Here is a 5263-nt window from a genome sequence, read left to right on the forward strand (position 1 = left end):
TTTCTTCTTTGACCCAGGGTGGTTCAATTGAGCACTGTTCAATTTCCATGAGATTGTAGGCTTTCTGCAATTAGTGTCATTGTTGACTTCTAACTTTAAACCACAGTAATCCGATAAGAAACAGAAGGTTATTCCAAACTTTTTGTTGTCTGTTGAGGTTTGCTTTGTCACCATCTTACACCAGTCAGAATGTGTAAGATCAAAAACACCAATGATAACTAATGCTGGAGAGGATTTGTAGTAAAGGAAACACTCCTCCATTGCTGGTGAGAATGCTAATTTGTACAACCACTCTGAAAATCAGAATGGTGGTTTCTCAGAAAATTGGGAATCAACCTACTTCAGGACCCAGTAATACCGCTCCTGGGCAGGAGAAAAAATAGGTGGGACCAGCAGGCAGAGAGAATAAACGGAGGAGAAAACTAGGGAGGGAGAAAGAAGGGAAGAAGAAGAAAAGACGGGGCTAGCCCCCTAACCACACAACCAGCCACGGAGTAAGAGTAAAATTAAGATTACAGAAGTAAGAAAAGGAAATAGCCCAGAGGCAAAAGGTAGATGGGATAATTTTAAGAAAGCTGGCTAGAAATAAGCCAAGCTAAGTCTGAGTGTTTATAAGAATAAGCATCCATGTGTGATTTATTTGGGTGTTAGGCCGCCAAAAGAGCAAAAACCAGAGTCCAAAAGGGTAAAGGATAAAAACAACCAACTACAATTTAACATATTTTATATGCCTTTGTCCTCCATGTCATAATTTAGCTAAAAGAGTATCACAGGAAAGGATGACTCTCCCTCCCTCGTGTAGTGTGAGGTTCATGGCTGAAGCACCTACAACAAAAGACATATTAATAAGGAAAAATCTTGCAAATCTATTTGATATAATCTTTGAATGAAATAGGAGCCTTCAGAAACAAAGAAAACATGAGTGTGAAATGCTTATGTGAAAAGTAGCAGCGAAGTGATGTGGAAAGTCCGTCTGTATATGTGTTGCTTTTATTAGTTAATGAATAAGGCTGTGTTGGCCTATAGCAGGGCAGAAAATAGCCAGGATGAAAGAGATAAAGAGAGAGAGTGGGCAGAGTCAAAAAGAGGCCATGTAGCTGCCAAAGGAGACAGATGCCAGAACTTTATCTGGTAAGCCAGAGCCTCGTGGCTATACACAGAATAATAGAAGTCGGTTAGTTTAAGATGTAAGAGTTAGTTAATAAAAAGCCTGAGGTAAAATGCCAAACAGTGTTGTAATTAATGCAGATTCTATGTGATTATTATGGTCCTATCAGCCAGGAAATGAAAGAGCAGCCTCTGTCTACAGCCAAGAGAGAATTGTACAAGTGAAATAAAATGACTATGATCCTATAAGAATGAGCAGGGAAACATTGAAATGCTTGGTTATTTAGATTCTTCCCTGTGTTTCTGAATCTTCAGCTATACGGAGCTTTCTTTCCCTGGGTGTAGCATGTGCACTTCTCTCAAGGGTATTATGTCATGCTTTCATGTCAGAGAATTCCGCATGGGGGAAGTGCACATGGGAGTGGTTAAGTTTGAGTACGTGCCAGTCAAAAACTGATGTCACTTTGTCCTCATTCTCTGCCTTGTTTTTTTGAGCCAGAGTCTCTGAAGTTGGAGCTTACTGGTTCTGCCAAATCAGCTGGCCACCAAGGCCAGAAATCCTTCTGCTCTACCTCCCCAGTGCTAGGAAGACAGGTGTGCCTGGCTTTTTACCTGGGTGCTGGAAATCTGAAGTCAAGTACTCATGGCTGTGTGTCAATCAATTTAACAAATGAGCTAGCTCTCCAGCCCAAAGAGCAATGATTTAATAGTCTGTCCCAGAGACTGGCAACAAGGTCACAGTGACCTTCTGATTTTGCTATCTGCTCAAATTGCCAAGGCATATTTTCAAATAGCACATCTTAAACTCCATCAATATGTAATATAAAGATTTTTCTTTCCCATTTCAATTTCCTATCTTTTTCCTGATGCATAGATGCTTACCTACATTTAAATCCTATAAGAAAAGAACAAAGCATAAATCTCATTCTTTCCCTGCCCCCTTTTCTACTTGTCTGACAGGAAATAATAAAGGATGTTCTTAAATGGCTTCTCACGTTCCTCTGTGCCCTTTGCCCTTTTATAATGTATCTTCACACACCTTTCTGTTTTTCTTTTACAAATCCAGTGAAAATTAAATTACTAAATGAAGCAATTTAAAATGTCAACAGAAAGCCCTTTCCTTACTCCTCACTGACCCTAAGCTTCCTGAAACAGTGTCTAAAACATATTAGAACATTTAATTCCCATTCCCTGGAAGGAAAATGAGTGGACTTCAGTTTGACATGAACATGGTATAATTTTAACAGAGAAATAAAGCCTGAAACTGTTGACATTGTGGAGAACTTTTTCTTTCAGCAGTATCTTGCTTTGATACAGCTCCTAATATTGTGCTGTTGAGGCATGTTAATCAGTCAAATATTTATTAAGTAAATAGCATGTACATTAACCATGGCTATGGCCTGACCAATGTGAATACAGCATCTCAGAGTAAAGTAGCAAGTCATAGTTTGCAAGAACTTGTGTGGCCTACTGGAAACCTCTACACATGCAAGGGACCAGGAGCTGCAAAGGGAATCAGTTATATCTGATTAGCTCAGTGGTAATAAGAGCCAGGTTTCTCAGGTAAGGAAGGGAATATGTTGAAAGTGAGAAATATAGAATGAAGGCTATGTCTGAGTTTCAATTAGAAATATCAGTATAAGTATAATTTTTAAAACATATAGATTCGAAAACAAATGAAAATGTGATAAGGTAGACTTATGATGTATATTCATAAGTAAAGTGTATACAATACAGATCTTTGTGTTTGCAATTATGCTTGTAGTCTCTAACTTTGTCCACTTAAAAAGGAACAGGACGCAAGTCATAACATATCATAGCCAGACTTGCTTTCTAACGATCATGGTCTGCTAACAGGAAGGAAAAATCAATGGAGAAATGACAGTCTTGTTCAACATAGTTGGTATTGACCCCTCTAACCTCTGAATCCTCGAGCATTTCCTGCCCACTCATGGAATAACACTTGTCTGTTTGTGCTAGTGTCCCAGTTCCTCACCAAGACATGGGCCCCGTATTTTAGGTCTTTGGTTCTTACTGAGTAGGTGAGAGGTGTCTCCTGACCAGTATAGGTTCTCAATGAATGGTAAAGAAGGAAAGAAAAAAGACCAATTTTCCACACTCTTATGTTTTTGAAAAAAATATATATCTAATAAAATGTGTCCGTACAGTTCTCATACACAGGAAATCACATTAGAAATCCACTACTTTTTGCCAAAAATATGACAAGTTTCCAGCAAGCAAATCAGGCTCATCTTCAGCTAGGAGCCCTTCTAGGCTCTCCCATCTGTTATTTACCAATAGCTAGAGAAAGGCCACTATGGGACATTCTTCACTGTTCTGCTTGAGAATTCCACTGCCTGTTTCCCAATCTGCCTACTTTTCATTTTCCACCATATTTCCCTGAAAACAAATTTCAAGTCTTTTAAAAGTAAAACTAACCATTTCTCAAAATGTTTGTAATTAAATAAAAATGTTAATGTCAAAGATAAATCTCAGATCAATGAATCTCACAAGTGATAGGATGATGGGCCCTAAAAGGGAGCCCAGAGTAGCACCACACATTCCAGTAATGAAGACAAGAGCATGAGCATCATCTTTCTACTTGATGCTGCCATTGGTCATGACTGTATGCAAAACAGTGTTTCCCAAGAATTCAGTCAAAACCATGGAATGGAAGTCATAAATTTCTGTTTATTCATTACGTCTGTGTGTTATATTCAGTCACTTCTATAAAATGTTAGTACCTTCTACTGAATTCTTTTTTTTTTTTTTTTTGCTGATACAAAGTAATTTATTAACAGAAAATAATTTGAGAAGTCCTCTTCACAGACGGTGACCACGACGACCTCCCTTCCTTCGGGTGCTGTCAGAGGGAATGGGGGTGACATCCTCAATCCGCCCAATCTTCAAGCCAGAGCGAGCAAGAGCTCTGAGGGCTTACTGGGCTCCAGGTCCAGGGGTCTTGGTCCTGTTTCCTCCTGTGGCGCGGAGTTTGATATGCAGGGCGGTGATGCCCAGCTCCTTGCACCTCTGGGCCACATCCTGGGCAGCCAACATGGCTGCATAGGGAGAAGACTCGTCTCTGTCAGCCTTGACCTTCATTCCACCAGTCACCCGGCAGATGGTTTCCTTGCCAGAAAGATCGGTAACATGGACTAAGGTGTCATTGAAGGACGCAAAAATGTGGCAGACGCCAAATACAGTCTCTTCTTCAGCCACTTGAGGCCCAAGGCTGATGACTTGTTCTTCCTTCTTTTCCTTCCCCTTGCGAGGTGCCATCTCTGAACGTCGTCTCCAGACTCCCCCACCGGAAAGAGAGCCCTTCTACTGAATTCTAAAAAGATAACCTGTGTTGTACAAATGGTCACACACGTGTACTTCAGAAATAATAGACACTAAATGGATCGTTGTTTGTTCTGGCATTTTTAGTGTGACAAAGTAAATACAGGGTCTTGTGCATGCTAAGCACATCCTTACAGTAATAGCCCCAGCCCTGCACATGTTGAATTATGAGCAGCGGAGCTGCGTCCCCTGCACCCTGCCGCCCACATGGCTAGCTTTATTTATGCCCCGAAATAATTACACGGAAACTGTATTCTTTTAATCACTGCCTGGCCCCAATAGTTCCAGCCTCTTATTGGCTAGCTCTTACATATTAATCTAACCCATTTCTATTAATCTATGTAGTCCACGAGCCAGCTTACCAGAAATGATCTTAACCTACATCTGCCTGGAGTGCGGGAACCATGGCGACTCCCTGACTCAGCTTTTTTCTCCCAGCATCCTGTTTTGTTTTCTCCACCTACCTAAGGGCTGGCCTATAAAATGGGCCTAGGCAGTTTCTTTATTAATAAGAAATCACTCCCACATCATGCACAGGTGGTCTAAGGTCTTTCATTTATGGGTTAAGACTATACAAAGAGGAGCCAGCAACCTCCCCCAGATCAGGCCTGAATCAGTGACCTTCCCCTGAGCAGGCTTGAGACTGAGACTTCCACCAAACCAGGCCCCAGAAAACGACCTCCCCCTGGAGCAGGTCTGAGGGAGCAAGCCCAAGCCAAAGACCTCTGCAGAACCAGGCCCAAGCCAGGGACCCCCATGAGAGCAGGCCAGAGCCAGCGACCTTCACAGGACCAAGCCCAAGCCAGCTGTCTTC

The 5263-nt window shown here is 41.5% G+C and overlaps 1 pseudogene; it reads right to left on the minus strand.

Moving 5' to 3' along the window:
* Positions 1-3897: 3897 nt before the first annotated feature.
* LOC101980553 lies at positions 3898-4420 on the minus strand (annotated as a pseudogene).
* Between the last annotated feature and the right edge of the window lie 843 nt (positions 4421-5263).

The sequence above is a fragment of the Microtus ochrogaster genome, linkage group LG9 (genome assembly GCF_000317375.1).
Source record: "Microtus ochrogaster isolate Prairie Vole_2 linkage group LG9, MicOch1.0, whole genome shotgun sequence".
Classification (NCBI taxonomy): domain Eukaryota; kingdom Metazoa; phylum Chordata; class Mammalia; order Rodentia; family Cricetidae; genus Microtus; species Microtus ochrogaster.